This window comes from Delphinapterus leucas, chromosome 8 (assembly GCF_059928025.1).
Source record: "Delphinapterus leucas isolate spDelLeu-1000000601 "Yukka" chromosome 8, BTC_Dleu_Yukka2, whole genome shotgun sequence".
Taxonomy (NCBI): domain Eukaryota; kingdom Metazoa; phylum Chordata; class Mammalia; order Artiodactyla; family Monodontidae; genus Delphinapterus; species Delphinapterus leucas.
Window position 1 is genome coordinate 5,845,093 of NC_143136.1, and position 20,356 is coordinate 5,865,448.

At 52.1% G+C, this 20,356-nt stretch overlaps 1 protein-coding gene across 2 annotated transcripts in view; it reads right to left on the reverse strand.

The window, feature by feature from the left end:
* The window catches only part of SH3BP4 (SH3 domain binding protein 4), a 94,057-nt gene extending 78,263 nt beyond the window's left edge, over positions 1 to 15,794 (reverse strand). The window contains exon 1 of one of the 2 annotated variants that reach the window (XM_022568027.2): positions 15,774 to 15,794. The gene's annotated coding sequence lies outside the window, so the exon portion shown is untranslated. The remainder of the gene's footprint in view (positions 1 to 15,773) is intronic. The other variant, XM_022568030.2, reaches the window with a different exon arrangement.
* Between the last annotated feature and the right edge of the window lie 4,562 nt (positions 15,795 to 20,356).

Consider the following 20,356-nt stretch of genomic DNA (forward strand, 5'->3'; position numbering starts at 1 on the left):
GGGGCCCCACAAGACAGGTCTCAAGCACTTTACAAAAAAGTCTCCTTGCCAATCGCTTTACGAGGCAAAAAGTGATCCTGACCCCTAAAGCTAACAAACCAAAAAGGAAACTATACCTAAGCCCCGCTTGGGAATACAGACTCGGAAACCTGAGCGATACAGGTCGGCAGAAGAATCCACAACACAATGGAATTAGCCCAAGGAAGGTGGTTAAAAGCAGAGACACAGCCTGCTCCAGTGGGGACGAGTGACTCACTTTTCACTTGCCAGGTGTCGTTAATATTTGGAATTGTTACAAAAGCACCCTATTCTGACGATAAAACAATTTAATAAGCACTGCAACATTTTTGAAAAACCATCATCTAAGGAATGATGCCATTCAAGACATGGGTTCCAATGGGAGTCACTCTAAGCTGGGCATAGAGTCACCTAGGATGCTTTTAAAACGAAGGATGCAAGGGGCCCAGCCCAAGGCCAACTGACTGTAAGGGAGGGGCCTGAGCAACCCTCACAGGTGAATGTGATGCTCGGAGGACAAGAGAAGCCCAGCTGAGGTACAGAGGTTCACCAAGACCCCCCCTTAAGTTCAGGAGCAAAGGAAGGATGGCATCCAGGCCAGTCCTCAATACCAATGACTGCGACTGTTGTGACCAACGTAGCTGAAGCTAACACAGGAAGACATGAGGGGTTACAGTGAGTGAGAGAGAGAGAGAGAGAGAGAGAGAGAGTGTGTGTGTGTGTGTGTGTGTGTGTGTGTGTGAGTGACATTTAGCCTGAAGGCCTGGGGAGGAGGGTGCACACACATCAGGTTGGGGACCACTGTGGCATCTCAGGCACCGGCGGGCAGCTGCAGAGACGGGCAGGCCAGACAGAAAGCTCGAAGGCCGGCCTGTCAGACCCAATGCTGTGCTGAAGAGCTCAGGCTTACTCTGTGAAACCAGGAAGGCCTTGGAGTGCGCAGGTCAGGAAGAAACACGATCAGCTTGTGTTCTCAGTTCTTGGCAAAGGGCAAAGGTCATGGCTGAACCGTGTCCAGCACGCTGAAGCCACCAGGAGTGTCTGCTGAGGGAACCAAGGAATGAGCAGCAAGGACGGGGGTGGGGGTGGGGTCGGCCTCCCAGGCAAAAGCAGGTCACAGAGCCACGCCAGGCACAACTGAGGCCAGCACCCGGTGCCATGTGACCATGGGGTCCCACCGAAACCCTGTCCACGTGACAACACACAACCTCCCAGACACACAGAAGGGACCAAGCGCTGGGGAGGGGGCCCCGAAAGTCTACAGGCCAGGCTCTGACTGCACCTCAGTCATCCCCAGATCCAAGTGTTACACACACAAAATCAAACCACACTCAGGACTGCAAACCCCAACTGATTAGAGAACCAGAGAACTCGGCAGCATCACGGATACAACGTCACAGGAGGAAAACGGCACCCGTGGACTCTGGGAAGAGGGGACCTGGGGGAGGAAGCCTGGCTGAAACGCTCACTTTGTCCGGGGAGCAGCAGACCCAAGTCCTGACACGGCTCTCAACACGCACCAAGCACTTACAGCAGGAATTTCTCCTTTTCAATGAATGTAACTAAGCCACGGGCCACGGGTCTGCCTTCCAAACCACAGTCAGTAAGAGGACACGAGAAGCAAGCCCTTCAAGGAACAGGGCAGCAATGGGACCAAGTGTATGAGTTAGTACATCAAACGTGAATCACCCAGGAAGGGGCTCTAACCCAGTGAGGGGAAGCATTCGTCTCTGCGTGAAACACACCTGAAAATGACCCAGAAGGGGTGGCAGTAAAGCGGTATCAGAAAAGGTAAAATTCAGGCCACAAACACTGAATACACACACGAGCATTTTTTGATTGACAAAATGGTGGAGCGATCAAAAGATCCAATTATGCTGAAAGAACAACTAACACGTACGAAGGAGAAGCTGCTAGAGTTGATCCAGAGAACTTGACAAAACCGCAGTCACGTCGGGAAACAGGAGCCCGACCCTCGAATCTGACAGCGCAGCGGACAGAGCATCATCTGGTTACAACGTGAAACATAACATAATCAACGAGCATAATTTAAATGACCCACACCCACCTCCACGTCCTGGAGAAAATGCAAAAGGCGGTGCGAGTATCCAAGGAACATTCGCAAACACTCAGAAGCATTCTTGACACCCGAAAAACTCTCCAAATTAGAAAACTGTATGGGACAGCCCCTGGCCCCAGTGCAGTCAAACCAGAAGTTAACTAGAAAGTAAGAGGGAGGAAAAAGGGGAAAATAGACAAGGAAAAAAATTAAATACTTAAACAAATAACTCTTGGGTTAAAGAGGATATTAAAATAGAAATGAGAGATGCCTTAGAAAACAACAAGGACGGCACTGGGGTCCACCTGGCGCCAGGCACTCAGGTGCCTCTCCAGAGTACCCCAGCACGGAAACACCACTGTAAACCCACCCACCCCACGGCCCACCAATGGTTCTACTGATGTTGCTACTTCCAAATATTCCCCCATGAGTTCAAGTGGCCGAAGAGGCAAGATCTGGAACCTTTCATCAGTCATCACTGTGGTCACCAAGGTAACGGGGGTCCCAGGTCCCTTGGTGGACCAAAGCCCACCTTTCATCCCGTCAGCCGTGGATGGATGGGTCCCAGAGGACCAGACGGCCACCCTCGCTTGACGGAGGGAAGTCCAGTGGGGCTCCTCCATGGCTGGCAGGCAGGAAAACCGGAGGCACCATGACGGTAAGCAGGGAGCTTCCCATGCTGCACTAATTCCTAGTTGAACATGTCATGGCTAATCAGAAAAGCACCATAAAACAGAGTTACTTGAGTACAAGCTCTTTAGGTACAAAGATTTACCTCTAAAACATTTACCATGCAGAGTCATGAAGACACCTTGACCGAATGTCTGGCACAGGGCCTGATGGGCGCAGATCTTGATAAACGACAGCTTTGAAGGAGGCAGGAGAGGACTGGGCCACAGCAGGAGGGCTCACATGTGTGCCAAGTGTGACAGTGCAGTGGGGGGGGGGTGGATTGAGACCCCCCCTTCCTGCCCAGCTCCCCTGCCGCCCCCCAGCATTAAGGTCTCTCTCCCGTGCTCAAGCCTTGGTTCCAGCTGGGGATCGGGAATCGTCCCCGTCAGACGAGCCACCTGGCTGTTACCTGCCCATCCTCATCTCACCTGAGACCTCACGTTCCCTGACCCGTCCGCCCCCTGCCCCCCGGCCTGGTTCCCATAAGCAACTTGCTGGCCCCAGGATTTCCCTACCTGGGGGAGACCTCGCCCCCGGTGCGGGGCAGAAAAGGTAAAAGTTGATGGCTCAGACCCAAATCCTGGCTTCTGCACTCATGGGTCAGACAAGTCCCTTCCCCTTTGGCACCCTAGCTTCCCTGTGATCCAGACATGCTAAGTGTCCCTCCCATCATAGGATGGAAAGATGAATAGTTTAGAGGTAAAATGCTGAAGACGTTGGCTGGCATACGGCATATGCTACTGGTGTCCTAATTATTACCACCGTTACGAGCACAGCATAAATGTGCTACGCAAGAACGCCAGACAAGGACCCAAAGCAGAGGGGATACGTAAACACAGTTTGTTAGCAAAGTGGGATTACATATCTTTGTATTACTCCTATTATCAAGGGTAACGTCAGCTTCGTTAAGGAGAGCATGTATGCTTTCTCCACAGACAGGCAATGTGTAATTAGTTTGATACGGGCACTATTTACCATCAATGAAAAGAACTATTTCCGAAGTTTCTGATCCTTGTAATTCAGAGGAAGATAAGAGAGTCAAGGCACAGGCATCCTCAAATGCAGGATGTGAGAAAGAGTCGATATAACATTAAAAACAAGATGCCGCTGTCTAAGACGGGCCCACAGGGGCGAGAAGTGGGAGGCGTGTGGCAGCGCTGATCTGACAGGTGCTCATGAATGAATACCCTCCAGGGCAACGTCTGGTTCTGTGTCATTTTCAATGCACTTAATCCTCCCACTCCAACAGTCCACGTATCCACAATGGGACAGCTGCATGTACGGCCTGGCATTCATGTTTTGGGTAAATAACCCCCTCAGTTAATATCCAGGCATAAAGACCACATAAAAGTTTACTCCCTGGTATATTCCGATACTCGCTGTGTCCATGGACACGATAGCTATCCTCTGGGTCTCAGTTTCATCGTCCGTTAAGATGTGAACAATGCCACCTACCCCTCTGCGTTTTGGGAGGATCTCATGTGTAAGTGAGAGGACCTGGTATACTGACTGCCTGTAGGTGTTCTACAAATATTAGCCGTCATTTCTCCTTTTTCTCCCCAAAACATCTTAAATTTACAGTTTACTTTGTTTTGTTAAAGACAACGGAGGGGGTTGCGGTTGGGTGGGAGATGACAGCCCCAGACCTGCCCACCAATTTTCACACCCAAACCACTGTTATTTCTGTTCACTCCCTTCCAGCCCTGTGTGCAAGCTCTACAGAGCTGCCCATCTGCAATTCCCAGCACTAAAACCTGAAGGCAAAGGACAACCGCAAACAACCTGACATATTCAAAGTCACACATGCTCAAGTTTTCCCCTTATGCCTAATTTACAATCACCTGAGAAACCGTAAGGGCTTGTCCTGAACGCCTTACTCACCTGTTACTCTCAGGCTGCCAACACCGGACCCCCAAGGGAATCACTGCTATTCTTTCCATTTTCCTGCTCATCAAAATAACCCCGCTTCTTTCCAGAATAATAATGACCCTCAATTTAGCAAGCAGCCAACTTCTTGACAATTTCACTAATGACAGAAAAAGCGGTGTTTATGACATCATTTTCCAGCTTTCGGTTCTGTCCCTTTTAACCTTGATAAAGTCACGGTGTTACCCCAAGCAAGTTGAGGACAACCGGTTGTCCGACTGGAGCAGAAGTTTTTCCCCAGAAGTAGACACAGGATTAGCCAGGTTAATGTGGGTTAGACACAGAAATCCTCCAGAAGACCAGCAAAGCTCCAACTCTGCAGCGACCAACTCAAGTGGGGTAGAGAAGGGGGATGTCAGGAGGGGAATGACTGCCCGGCCTGGTGAGGTTTGCAACCTGACAAGGAAAACCAGGACTCGCCCTGCCTGTGCTCCCGAGCCGTGTCCTGGGGGGACAGCCACGCTCAGAGACCGCCAGGGACTCAACTGACCAGGGCAAGGTTGCTCTGATCTGTCTCACTGGGTCCCTCTGATGTTGTTTTATCTGGAAAATCTCCACACCTTCATCAGTACCTTTTCCTTTCTGGAATATAAGATGCTGGGACTCTTAACGACCTGACAGTTGGCTCAGTTTCTAAGTGTCATTTTGGGTAAGAAGCGTAACTCTTAAAACTGAACAGGTTGGTCATTTAATCAATCGGATGATTCTATGAGACTCTCACAGCAGGTCAGGAGGGAGAGGTACCCCGTGTGGGTCGCAGAGTGGGGTGCCAGGAGCCCCAGGAGGGGAACCCAAGGCGGCTGTGGGGCAGCAGGGCTGTGACAGGGAGGCACCGGTCATCAGCTCACCTCCCGGGCCCCTTGCAAGTCAGGCTCACACGTGTAATCGTCTTCCTGGTGGCCTGAGATAAAAGTTCAAAGCTGACTGAAGCCCAGAAGGATCTGCCCTTCCAGCCACCTGCCACCTGCCTCTCACATCCCCACACGGTGCTCCCAGAAAGCCGGCACCCCTACCGGTTCCTGGCACTCACTCAACCACCCGCTGCCCCCAAGTCCCCCCTGTGGGCACCACCCAATTCCTTCCAGTCCCCCTACTTAGTAGGGCTTCTTTGGGGAGGCAGTCCCGAACCCCAGCACACCCGGGGAAACTCGACCTCCTCTCCTGGGGCACTGGTGGCCGATTCCCTGCACAGAGGCTGTCCCTGGTGGTCTCTCCATCCCCCCAATCCCCCACAGCCCATCTGGCACACACTGGATTCGGAGTGAGGGAGGGAATGAATGAGTTCAAGTCAAACACGAGCTAACGGGGGGCGGGGGGGGGTGGCTAGGGCAACGTCCCAGAGAGTTACAAGAGGGCCTGGCTCTCAAGCCCCCCAAAACTCCATGAGGTGGACCTGGCACCCAGAGCAAACAGCCAGCATGAAAGGACAGCCCGAAAAGTGCCGCCTCATCTAACACCAGCGAACAATGACTCATGGATACCTCGGAGCCAAGACAGAGGAGGCAGCCAGGCCCCCTGCAGAACCACACGCAGGACACAGGCCAACAAATATTCCGCCCGTAACTCAGCTTCCCTCTCCTGCCAGAATGAAGAAGTCCTGTGACACCAGACCACAGCTAGAAATCAAAATTACGGCCTTACCATCAGCGGAAGGTATTAAGTAAGCACTTTCTCCTCTTACTGAACCCAAAGGTCTCAAAAATCAAGTCTGTGCCGTCACCGTGTGCCAAGTCAAACTGCAGCTCATCAAGGGACGCAGCTCCACGAATCACTCAGCGGCCACAGTGACAGGACCCTGGGGAGCCTGGAGTGCCAGTTCCTGAAGCTGAGCGCGTGGAAATCAGACTCGTCCGCTTCTGGGAAGGAGTGACCCCTTGAAGACGCCCCCCAGAAACATCTCCTAAGTTTTAGGACACACGGTTTCCCCCCATGTTACTGTTTCTGAAAGTGGCATGTATGTGCTCTCCCTAAAATTGAGATGTGCACTTCCAACCCCTGCCCGCGAAGCTCACGATGCTGAGGACGTTAGCACTCTTGATGATCAGAAATCAGTTTCCCCCAAAGGAGTCCCAGCAAGGCTAAGACTGGTCTCAAAGTTCACCAAGTCTTCTTCAAAGTACTTAACACCTTCCACTGATGGAACTTTCCTGAATATCACTACCTTTGGACATGCTTTTCTGAGCAGCAATTATACGGTTCACTCAACCGTTAATATAGTTCAAAGTTCTTTATACATTTTAAGGATAAAAGCACAAAACTCATTGGAAGAAGAAACTTGCATGTAGTGAAAGATGTTCACTGCAGTGCTGTTTATAATTTCAAAGTCACTGGAAACTGTCCATGAATGCGGACTTGTTAAAGAGGGTGCATCCCCGAACAAATGTGACGCAAAGTACAGGATGCAAACCTGTAGTTATTGATCTGGAGATACGTCAACAATTTTCAATAAAAAGCATAATGTTCATTCAACAATGAGTGACTGATTGAAGGATTACTACACATCAGGTATCTAGTGAGCTAAAAACGAGTTCCCACTCCACCATCCTGTTTTGTTTAGAAGAGTCTAGATTTACATGTGAAAATACCTGAAAGACACAAAAATGCCCAGAGCAGTTACCATGAGTGGCAGAATTCCACTGATGAAACTTTTTTCTCCTTTTGCATTTTCTAAGGTTTCTAAGATGAACATACGATTACTTGAGTAACTGTGGGGGGGTGGCAGGGGGGACTTAAGCAGACAGGGTTTTTTTAAGAAAAGAATGAAAAATCACAGCAAACTCTTTCCCTCTTCCCATAACAATTCATATCTAGAAAGGACATATGTTGAACACAAGATGCTTCACCTCCCTCCCCCACCCCCCAAGGTAGCTAGGGCAGGTAAGGCCTTCTTGCAAAGAGGCACAGAGGCCTCCAGCCACTGGCTGCTGGTCCCCCCAGCCTACCAGCCAGGGCCATTCTGGATCTCAGGTCTCGGACTGGGGTGTCACTTGCTGACTCCACCCCTCTTCTCACTTGTCACCTTCCAGTCCGTGAAAACTTATTTCAGCTATTTCTGTTCCCTGACGATGCGTTGGGTACAAAAAACAGTGTTTAGAAGAACACGATGGATGGTTAGTCACTTAATTCTTGAATCACCTATAATAAATTTCAGTTGTGCAAATCGTGTTGCTTCATATTTGATTGACGGAAAAGAAAGAGCCATGTACAGAAGACTCCAACATGGGCCTGAAATGTGACCAAAATTTGAAATGTTGGTTTCCTAATCCAGCACATAAAAGTGAGATAGCCAAATGGCTGCCAACCGGCACAAAACCAGAACAGAGCTGTCCTCCTAAAAATGTCGGAAACACTGATTTCCGAAGTCACAAGGGGGAAAAACCCACAACTTCTGCAAGAGGATATTTGGGACGGGATGATGGGGAGGAAAAGTGAGACCAGACCATAGTAGGTGACTGCTTTTACACCATCACTACCGCCACCACAGGCTGCCGAGTGCCCAGCCCTGGCCCAGCCCTTTACATGAATTACTTATATGTGCTATCAATACACCAGCTCCAACCATTATTCCCAGTTAAATTCAAACACGGACCTTTATTTTCTACTTCTGTAAGGGACATATACAAATATTTGACACCACTTGTCAAAACGATGATTCTCAGGGTAATTTTAAAATGCTTAAAGGTACCTGCATTTTTCAGATACTCCATTTACAGATGGTCCCTGACTTACATCTCTTGACTTTACGAGGGTGTGAAAGCAATATGCATTCAGTAGAAACGGTACTTCGAATTTTGAATTTTGCTCTTTTCTGGAGCCAGCGTATGTGGGTTTGACGCTTTCCCATGATGCTGGGCAGGGCAGGGAGTGATCATCGGCGCCAGGAACCGACACACTTAAAATGATTCTGCACCCCGACAATCATTCTGTTTTTCACTTTCAGTACAATATTCAATCAATTACGTGAGATATTCAAAACTCGATTACCAAACAGGCTTCGTGTTCGATGATTCTGTCGGCTACTCTAAGCGTTTGGAGAACGTTTAAGTTAGAGAAGGCTAAACTATGATGTTGGGTAGTTTAGGTGTAATTAAATGCACTTTCAACTGACGATATTTTCAGTGTACGATGGATTTATCGGGACACAACCCCATCCTAAGTTGAGGAAGAGCTGTATTTCTCTGTATCCGAAAGCTATAAACATTAAAATCCTTCCCAAAAGGGCCACAGCACGAACGGGTAAACAAAGGCGGGAAGCCGGACTCAATGAAATGGTAAAGGGCAGAGCTGCAAGGGGGCCACTGAACAGCATTTACAAGTCAGCTGATCATTATTCATAGAAATTACTTCTATCCTCTAGCGTAATTTTTAGCTGTGAAGATGTCTAAGAAGGCTCTCAGCGTTGCCGCTGTCTGGTTACTTGGTAAGGCACCACCCTCGGTCTTCATCCTGGCTGGTCCCTCTTCGCTCACGGAATGTGCTGTCTGTGCAGTGAGGATGCAGAGATAAAGATGCAGCCCCATGCCTAGCAGAGCCCCGCCTAGGGGGACAACGGACAGGTGAGGAAGCAGCTGTCAGCTCCTGGCCTGGGCAGTCAGGAAAGCCTTCCTTGAGGAGCCTCAGGGAGCTGGGACTTCGGGGCAAATGAGGCCCCCAGCCAACCCCCAAAAGAGGCTGGTGAAAAGGCACGGGGGCAAGGGAGTCTTCTAACCAGTTGCTCCCAATGACAACCACTTACACCTACCTCTATCCCTCACAGTCCACGGGGCCGCCACACCCCCTCACTGGACCCTGCATCTCTCCGCGCTGGTCCCAACACCCCGTCAGCCCCCGGCCAGGCCTCCGCAGCCCAGAGCATCCCAGGCCCTCTGACGCAACTCTGGGTCCTTCCTGCCTTGATATCCTCAAAAGACAGTCCTTTTTCTTTTATCACTAACTCAGTGGCCTATGCCCCTTGTCCTTGGTTTTCTAGAAGCTTCCCCACTACCACAGTCACATGGCTCTAACAAGCCAAATCCAGTGGCCCCTAGACTTCCGGGTGTTACTTCTCTGATGATCCGTAACCAGAATTGTCCTGTTTGCACGGGGCTCCCTTCCCCCACACCCCAACCTTCTCCTCGGCTTCAGGGACACGCGGTACACATTCTCCCACCTCCAGCTGCTTCTTTCCCCCGCCCCCTTGGCCTTCCCGCCTCATCTTCATGGGGTGACTGAGAAGCATGCTCCCAGGCCCACTCCACACTCAAGGCTGCAGTGAGCTCTTCCACGATCACGGGTTCGGCTCTAAGCAAGTGAGGCCCGAGCCAGCCCTCTCTCACACGGGTGACCCCTGACCAGCAGGGCGGACCCTGCGTGTGTACAACCCAAGGGTGATGCCTCCTTAAGTCTGCACCTGAGGGCCTGGCTGGCCCCTTCCTGCTCACAAGCCTGGCTCAGAAGTTCAGTGACACTCCCCTTCCCACGCGCCTGCTGCCTCTCAAGGAAGCTCTTACATTTTAAATAATTGGACTGCTAATTATGACAGGGAAAAAGCAATCAGCTTACGTGAGCAACCAAGCTCAGATGCTTGAAGAGCCCTCAGCCATTGAGTTTCTCCTTTCTTCACTTGGACGGTCCTGGGAAGCTCCTCTAGACGCCGGCTCTCTGCTGCAACATCCGAGGTCAACTCACCAAACCCACCCAAGGAGCCGTCTCCCCAAGGAGCGATCTCTCACTTCATCCTGAACCCTCCCTTCCTCCGCAAAGACCCATCTCTGTTCCAGACCAGCAGAAGCAACCAAGGCAAAACAATGTCGTCCGCCCCCGTGGAGGGCCACTGGAGTCTGACCGGCGACTGGCAACTGGGAACATGTGGGCCCTTCCTCCACTCCGAGGCTTCTGCTGGAAAACCTGCCCTCACCCCACACGGAAAACGTTCAACTCCTCGGCCTCAAATGCAGGGTCTGCCATGCCTAATCTCAAACCACACCTCTAATTTTCTTCTTACACAAATTCCCTGCATCTGTGGAGTTCAACCCTGGATACACACAGAATGCCGATTCCACTGGGCAGCTCTGAAAATCCCCCAGGTGATTTTAACGTGGAGTCTGAGTTTTGAAGCACTCTACCCTTGCTGGCCAAACTAGGCTACTTAGTGACACCCAAATCCTCTCAGTACATGCGGCTCCTGGGCAGCCGTGGTCCGAGCAGAAGCCCAGGCAACCACGTCATCCATTCTACAAGGGGGGCTGTACTGCTGGGCTCAGTGCGATGAAAGGCAAGCTGCAGCCCGCTCTAACTGGCTACACAGACTGTCAAATACTCAGTAATACTGCCAGGCCCGACTGGCAGCTTGAAATCAGCCACGGTGGGAGGATTTACACCAGGGCGGTTGACGGATGCTACCATCAAGACGCTTTGTTTTTTTCCGGGGAGCAGGTTGCCCAGCACACTTCGGGCTCAGGGACCTGCAACATGGAAAAAGCCACGAAAGGGAACATGTGAATTCCTTCCAGGCCTACAGAGCTTAGGAGGCTTCCCTGTTTCATAAGAACAGGGCAGGGTTTTCCTCAGCGAAGCAGACTGGGAGAACAGGGAAGGGGAGAGAGATGAGAGGAGAGATTTAGTAAGAATACGGAACCACAAAAATCCTTTCACGGAAAGGATTCTTGTCAATTTGTTCAGAAGAGTTGGGCTACCAGGCGTCAGCTCTGAGAGTTCCCCGAAGACCTAGCTTTGATGGAGCAGGTAGGAATAATCTCATTAGTATATCCTTTATTTGATTGTAAAGTGGAAGGCGGACCCTTATCTTACATTTACTCAACAGCCTTCCCATAATCTTAATCTTATTCTAGTAACCTCATCTGCTCAGAATACCCTCTTTTCATGGTACAAGGACAAACTTCAGAGCAGATTCTGTCTGAGTTGTCCCACCTCCAAAATCACAATCTTCCAAATACATCAAACTTTACCTTGCAGACCGGGCGCAAGGGCACGGCTCCCGGGGAGCAAAGGTGCAAACGGGTTGCTTTCCATTTAGACGACGAAGATTCCTAGGGTTTTAAAGATTTCATCACCTTTTTTCGGTCATTGTGTAAGGGTGACAGGCACTCTGCTATCTCCATCCCTGTGTCTTCACGCTCCCGAAGTTGTGACCTGTTTCTTTCTTTCTGGCACACTGGGAGTTATGATGAAGAGCTCTGGGCCCAGGCAGGTCCAGAATCAAATCAAGCACTTACTGGGACGATTAGATTGGAGCAACTACTTCAATTCTAGCTTCCCTGTAAAATGGAACCCCTAGCTGTTTTTGCAAGGATAAAAGTGTGCACACCGGGGCTTCCCTGGTGGCGCAGCGGTTGAGAGTCCGCCTGCCGATGCAGGGGACGCGGGTTCGTGCCCCGGTCCGGGAAGATCCCACATGCCGCGTGAACCACGGCCGCTGAGCCTGTGCGTCCGGAGCCTGTGCTCCGCAACGGGAGAAGCCACAACAGTGAGAGGCCCGTGTACCGCAAAAAAAAAAGTGTGCACACTGGACCTGGTCTATCGCAAACCCTCAGCAAACTATGCCCGTTAAAAAACACCCCGAATCTCGACTTAAATTAGTTGAACTCAGTACACATTCTATTCCCACAAGCCCATATTTTCTTACTGAAGGTTTGGGAAGCTACTTTCTACACCTGGTGGATGGGAAGCAGTGAGGCACGATAAGGAATTTCACCCTTCCTAGAAACACATCACACACGCTGTTTCTAAAATACCTTCGGCATTCTCTTGCCTTCTAAAGGCTGAACACCGCGACACCCTTTCCCCTGAGACGCTGATACTCATGGCATCAGACACGTGGTCCAGTAACACACGATGCCCTCGGGGCCCACGGAGAAGCAGGCTCGGGCTCCCCGGAAGACCCTGAGTAAGTAGCTGGATGGTTCCCTTGTGTGTGAGGGCTGGCTGAACTGTTTTTTTGTTACTCTCCAGGGTGTGATGGGAGAACATGGAACTTCTATTGTGCAAACAGCTGGGGAGGTGGGGGACCCAGCTCGCTGGAAGCCCAGTGCAACACTGGATGGCCCCCGGGTTCCCCTCCGGGCCACGCAGTCATGGTGAAGTCTACTTAGCTGCACGGTGACCCTTCCTAGTTCCTGGTTATCAGGCAGTGACCTCAGGGCAAAGAAGTCCTAGTGTCCATCTCCAGGGCCTTAGGAAATATCCCAGGGGCCTGAATCCAATTCTCAGAAGAAAAACGGCGACGTGGCCCAATTCGGGTGTCGAATTTGAAAATAACAAAGCTAAGGGAAACCCACGTGGATGGAGCAAGGCCCACTGGCTGAACAACGGCTTCTCCTCAGTTGAGTATCCGGCAGGCACACGGCTGGTTCCTCAAACACAGAGCCATGGAGGTTTGCCCCGAGCATGGGGTGAGGTCAGCCAGGGCCCAGCACAGCGGTTAACTCCTAACCTTGTTCGGGCCAAGGGCTCCCCTTAAGAAGCTGAGGGAAGCCAGCTGGCCTCCTCCCCGGGGAAGAAGGAAGCGCACACACCCTCCCACACTTCACAGGCCTGAGTGCCAGGATTTAAACTCAGGAGTGGCCTCCCAGAACCCGGGGTGCAAACCCCATTGACCTTAGCAAGTCTTATCCTCACACTAGAACCATTAGAATAAGAAAAAGGTCTGTTGAAGCAGCCGGCAGGAAAACAATTCCAGGCTGCTGGGTAACCAGAAATCCAGTTAGCAAACAGCAGCAGAGAAGAAAATCCAGGAAGACTCCCCCTTTCCCCCCTACGCGGAGAAAATTCGGGGCACAGTACTAAGAGCCGATGAGCCCCGGAAGGACACTTATCAGCAACTTGTCCAGACCATTTTCTGGGTCCCCCCTGTGTCTGGGCTGTGGTCAGCTACTAGACATTGGGCAGAACAAAGTGCTGGTGGGAGCGACAATAAAAAAAAAATGAAACTATCAAATGACAAACTGGAGCCCTGGAGACCTGCTAAAGAAAGAGGAGCTTCCTTCACGGCTGCTTTGCAAGGGGAACAAAAGGCAACCTGTGTGGCACCTCCGGCTCTCGGTATCAGACGTTAACAAATGATATGGGTTTCTCCCAATTGTTTAAAAAGCCCCGTAAAGCACGATGCCAGAGGCTTGGGACAACAGGAAAAAAATTAAAGCTCACAGAAGCTTCTCAGGCCCCGCAGATCTGAGCTAGTCATTGTTCATTTCGTAAACAAGGGAGCCATAAAACAAATGCCTAGGAAGCCAGGGTTGTTCATAGCCTGAGCCCTTCTCCCAGAACTAACTGTTCCCTCTTGGATCAGCAGGCCTCGTCATTCTGGATGGCCGGGCATCAGGCCTGTGAATCCTGGGGCCCGTCTTAACGTCAAAGCCCCCTTACACATCTGCCCACGTGCAGAAAGCAGACAGGGAAGGTGGATTGGGGAGTTCTGTCTCCTTCCAAGCCCCCCATTTTCTGAGGGGCTTAGCCTGGGCCGGCTGTACTGAGCAGGGAACCAGGAACCTTCTCCAGACCCCGCCGGTCACTCCTGGCGCCCGTTTCCTGGTCAGGGTGGCCAAGTAGGAGACAGACTGTTTCATTTGATGACGAAAGCAAGGGACACCCCCAGCCCCGCAAAGTGCAGCGGCTGTCCACCCAAGGGTGTCAAAACGCTTTGCAAACCACCCATTAACTTTTATGGTGCTCTGAGCAGTAGATTGAGAATCATTACCTTCATTTTTTTCAAGGCAAGGAACCAAAACCACAGCCAATCCAGTCTGAGCCAGTGGTCTAGCTGACTGCTGGCTTCTCTCTCCACCCCCAGCCTACAGAAGGCATGGAGAACACCACACACTGGAAAGGGGACTCAGCCTGAGAAGGGAGCCTGGCCGATACACCCAAACTTTGGTGCTCGGAGACAAACCCATTTAGAAGGGTGGGAAGGGGAGAGTTGCACAAAGGGATTGCTTTCATTTAGTCAAGAGAGGCTCCACTGGTAAACTTATCGATTAGATCGGCAAGCCTGTGAAATGTGAATATCAAAGAGTGTAAATACTGAGGCCGGTAGGAACTGTGGGATCAATGATGGTTTGTTTTACTGTTTATACTTCTGATTTCTACCCAGAGAATATATTGCTTTTGTGATCGGAACAAAAGTTATGCGAACTTCTTACTACTGACAAAGCACACGGTACCGATCTGCTGCACTAACTTGGAAAGAATAAGCACGGATAAAATCCAGCCCGGCGTTCCCTTTTTAAATCTCATTGACCGGTGAGGCTCCACCGGCCTCTCCGCACGCAGGAAGCCCGGCCGCCGTCCCGCTGCGCCCCCCTGGCGGCACCGCCGGCCGCCCAACACCCCGGGGAAGGGCCAGCGCGGCCTGGTCCCACTGGCTGCACGACCGGCCCCGGGCTAGGAGTCGCCGCACTCCAAGGCAGGGATCCTACAGACCACCAATCCGCACCGCGGAGCGGGCTTCCCGGGAAACACCACTCAGCAACGTGCGTCTCTGCCGGCCGTCCCCACCCGCCCGCCGCCGGCGCTGTCACCTCGCGGCTGCTCGGTCCCCGGACGGCTAAGCCAGAAATCGGGGTTTTCATTTCCATCCTAAAATGAAAGGTCTCCGAAGAAGTTGAAATATGCATTGTCACCAAGTTTAACCCGGGACCGCGCGCCCTTCCCTCCTCCCCAGGGCCGCGCCAGAGGACTCCCCGGCCCCTCCAGCCCTCAGAGCGCCCAAGCCCCCCGAGCTGAGCGCCCCGAGGACGCGTCCGGTCGCCGAGGCGGGCCACCCTTCAGGGCCAGCCTCGGGAAGCGCTAGGGCCAGGGGAGAGGGATCCCCCGGGCGTACGCGGGGGCCATGAGTGCCGCTCCGGGCCCGGAACCCCGGCTCGCCCGCCTGCGCCGGGGTGACTGGGTCCCCCAGGAGCACGAGGGGCGCGAGAGGCTTCCCGGAGCCGTCCGGCGCCAGCCGCGCCCGGGCACCCCGGAGCCCCGAACTCAGGCGGCAGGGGAACGAGCAGCGCCCGCGAGGCGTGCAAACCCGCCGAGCCCCAGCAGGCGCCGCGGGAGAGAGGCTGGGAGCGGGGCTGGAGCGGCCCGCAGCGGACAGCCCGGAGTGCAGCCTGCCTACCTGGCTCGCTTTGCGTCCCACGGGTTCCTGCGGCTCGCCTCGCGGTCTGAGAGCTCTCCCGGCCGGCGGCGCGCGCGGATCCGCGGGAACCACCGCGCGGCGGCGGTGGCTGCGAAGGGCCGGGACAGCCGAGAGTGCCCCGAGCGCTTGGCCCCCGCCTCCGCGGGAGGAGGGTGGTCCCCGCACCGGGGCGGGGCCGCGGGGGCGGGGGCGGGGCGCGGAAGACCGGGACCAAGGAGCCAGCTGCAGGGGTGGTCTCCCGACCCGGGCGGGGTCCAGGGGGCGGGGGTTCGGAGGCGGGGCCGCGGGCGAGGGGTGGTCCTGCGCCGGCGCTGGGCCTTGGGCGGCGGGGGCAGAGTCTGAGCCGAGCCCCCTGGGGAGACTGGGGTGGGAGGAAAACCTGGAGAAGGAGGTGACGGGTCCTAGCCTGGGCCTCCGGGAGGCAGGGGCGGAGTGTGGACTAGCAGGGGGAGGGGCAAGCTCAGAGGGGGCGGGGTCTCGAAGGCGGCCGAAAGGCGGGGCGGGGTGTGAATAATTAGTGGGCGAGGCTATAGTGGAGGGGCGGGGCCTATGTGAAGCTGCCATGGGGAGGGCGGGGGTGAGGGGTGGAAAAGCAGGGGGTGGGGCCGAGCCTTTGTCGCCTGGAGGCTGGGGGAGGGGCAAGCGGCGGCGGCCGGTAGGCGGGGGTGGGGTGTGGTCCGCGGGGGTGGGGCGAGGGATGAGGGGCGTGGCCGAGCCGGGGCGCGCGGGGAGGCCGGGCGGGGGAGCGCGCGCAGGCTAGGTCTGGCGCCGCGTCTCCCCGAGCCCCGGCGGGGATCCGGCCTGGGCGTCTCCTCCTCTTCCTCCTTTAGGCGCCGGCCAGGGAGCGAGGTCCAGGCGGCCGGGCGCCCCCGGGATCGTGGTCCTTGATACCGAGCAAATCTAGAAGTGGCTGTTGCATATCGACATTTTGGCAGCGCTCATAAGCCCCTGGCATCTCCATCCTCCCACTCCTTCTCTGGGAGCCCCACGCGGAGACCCCTGGGTGAGGTTTGGATCCGCAAGCTGGCGTTGACCAGGCCGCGGACGGTGGCGCCTAATTCTCAAAATCCTTCTTACAATACACTTGTCTAGGACCGTGGAAAAAAAGCAGGTGCGAGACTGCGGACCAGCGCAAAGTTTAAGAAGTAAGAACTAGAAAAAGGCAGTCGCATCGAGAATTACAAAGAACTCCCTGCGAAACAGATCGCAAATGGAATACATAGCGTCTAGCCATTTACACTTTCAGTGGCCGGTACACCGCTGGGTCACCAGCGCCTAGAACATGCCTGGCACGTAGCAGGTACTCAATAAATGCTCTGTGAATGAACGCACCACTTACTGTGTGGCAAGCACTTTCCATGGACTGGAACATTTAATCCTCAAGAAATCCCACACTTCGCTACCCTCCTTAGTCCATTTCACGCATGAGTAGCCTGAACCTTGGAGAATTAATTTGACAGCAACAAACTGGTAGAACCAGAATTTGACCCAAGGCCACTCCAGAGATTAGGCTCTAACCACTTCGGGGACCACCAACTACCCTACTGCAGGCCTGGAAGCCTCCTGCAACGCAGAAAACAGAGGGAAGCACAGGTCTTTAGCAGGAGAAATGCCAACATTTGTTGTTCCGTGGCCAGAACTAGACACTCCTTGAGTCATTCATCACCATTACCTAGCAAAGCCAAGAGTATTACTATTCCCATTTTGTAGGTGACTTTAGACCTATGTACTGTGTCATGATCCCTTGGGGCATGAGTCTAAATTTAAACCCAGTATTTTCTGGATCCCAAGCCCTTGCAACTCCGTTGGTCTTGGAGACCTCCCTTTACCTCAGGGATCTGGTTTTCTACCACCTCAACTTGAAGTCCGTGTTGAATTTTCAGAAGGAGACACAGGAAGATAGAGACATGGATCTGGAAGGGTGGAGACTGGTGTTCTGATTTGGGTGTCATCTATGTGTTAGGACAATTGAATTTCTGAAAATGGATACAATTAGCCCTAAAATATATGTTGCAGATTTCAAAAGGAAGCAGTCACCCTGAAAGGACAGGTAGAAAAACCTCGGAGAGGAGGAGGGTGTCTAGGGCGTGTGAGGGCCCAGGATGTCCTTAGTGGTATAAGAACACGTTTGGAGCACTAACCTGGGAGCCAGACTGCTGGGCTTGAATCTCTGTGACTGAGGTTCCTAAATGAGAATGAAAATTCAGTGGAGCATGCAAAGTGCGTAGCAGAGGGCCTGACGCAGAGTAGCATTCGTTATGCTTTAGCTACTATCATTACTGCTTCTCCCAACGACTAATAGCCTTACTGTGTAAAAACGCCTGTAAAGCACTGAACAAGACATGTCAGTAGAGAATGGACAAAGGGTATGAAAAGACAATTCCCAGAAGCACACAAATGGCCCAACGCATGGAAAAGTTTGCAAGGGCAAAACACAAAAACAATCAAATAAGAAAGTCAAGGTCCAGTCTGGGAAAAGCTGAGTTCACTGATCAGTGAGGGAGGAAGAGGTGTTAAAATGCACAAAGAACAAATTGCGGTAGAAATGCAGGGTACGGTGCAAGTAAGCAAAACACCTGCTGCGTTCACCTTGAGGGACAAATAGCATGTCTCATGGTGTCCACAGCTGTCCCAACCCAGTACTTGGTATCGTGGTGCCATGAGCATCTTCAAACCAGCCGGCATCCTTCGAGAGGATGAATTTATGGAAGTCAGGATGTTTTGTTTGTTTGTTTGTTTGTTTTTGCTTTTTGCAGTACGCGGGCCTCTCACCGCTGTGGCCTCTCCCGTTGCGGAGCACAGGCTCTGGACGCGCAGGCTCAGCGGCCATGGCTCACGGGCCCAGCAGCTCCGCGGCATGTGGGATCTTCCGGACAGGGGCACGAACCCGCGTCCCCTGCATCGGCAGGCGGACTCCCAATCACTGCGCTACCAGGGAAGCCCTGGAAGTCAGAATGTTTAAAGAGAGTTGCGAAAAAGACATGAACAGATTCTCTTGTACTCTCTTACTGCCGAAGCTCTTGGATTTGAGGCAGGAATGAGCTGGAGAGACAGTGTCCCATGGCCAGGGGTAAGTTGTCTGTGGACTGTTCTGTCCTTGGTGTTCTGGAAGGCAAGGAGGTCTCAAGATGCTGCTCCTGTTAACTTTATGCTTTCTCATCCTGCCAGTTTTTCCTACTTGCCCTTCCAAAGGCAAAAGAAAAGAAAAAAACATGAGCCATACTTAACATTCAGTGACTCAGTAAGCATTTCTAGTGGAGACATTCAGCAAAATCGATAACTTGGTTTTTTAAGTACAGAAATAATCCATATTTGTTTCAAAGGATTCAAACGATTAGAGGAGTAGGGTAACAAGTAGGCATCGACCCCCAATTTCATACCCTTTCCCACAGTTAACAGAGTACTGTGTCCACCCAGAAACTTGTCTTAGGCATTTACATATATGTTAGCATGTGTGTGTGTATATATGATACATGTGTGTGATGTGGATGTGTGTCCATATACATATAGGAGTGTACATACGCACAAATAAATAGAGTACTGAAATCAAGCTGCCTGGGGTCGAATGCCAGCCCCACCACTTAATGGCTGGGTGTTTTCTCATCTTGAGATGGGCACAATACTTGCAAGGATTAAATGAAATATTTTCTGAAGATTGCTCAGCGTAGAGCATACAGCATTTATAAATATAAGCTATTGTTATCATGTACACACACATACTTACAAGTTATTCTTTCATTCCTGGTTTTTTATCAGCAATACATAGACATACCTTTTGGCAAGCCACCTTAGTTCCCAAGGAGCCGACCTCATTACCCTGAGGGAAAAGTGTTGATGAGAGAGTCCAAGAAAGTGACCTTCAGACTTCACAAAATGACTTCACCTGCCAAATTTCTCCAGGAGTGTGGGCTCCTCTATAACGGCATGTACTGAGTGTATCAGAGAAAATGCCATTTTAGGAAGTCTCCTGTGTGTAGGAAAGTGAAGTTAGAGGAGGCTGGAGTGGATTTGGGCCGTCAACATGCCAGCGCTTTCATTTAAGGCAGCGGTGGTGTGAGCTTAATCCACACCAACCATCACCACCAAAGATTCCTTCCTGGGGCTTCCCAAAGTACATACAGCACAGCCAGAAATAGCAGCTCAAACAAGAATAACTCCTAAGGGATATACACTGCCCTGAACTCTACCAAAGCTTGCTAATGTTGTAGCATTCTAGCCACCTGTAAAAATATTCTTCGCATTAGAAGTAACTACTCAGAAATCTCAGGTGGGCTCATGGTGAAAGTATCTTTCTATGTACAAGGGCATTCTCAACAAGGAAATCAAAAGAATAATGTTCTTTTGGTGAAGTGAAATCAGTAATGACCAAATGGCCACGTCATGGGGAAAAGAGAATAAAAAGATACAAAACACACAAGCTAAGGGAGAAAAGACGAGCGTGAGGCATAAGGTATTTTTCCAGTGGAATCTATATCATCAATGTGGCCGAATGGAATTTCAAATTTGCTGTCTCTGACTCCGAATGTGAAGAGGGGGTCCTTGGGAAAACCCTAGCCTGGCTG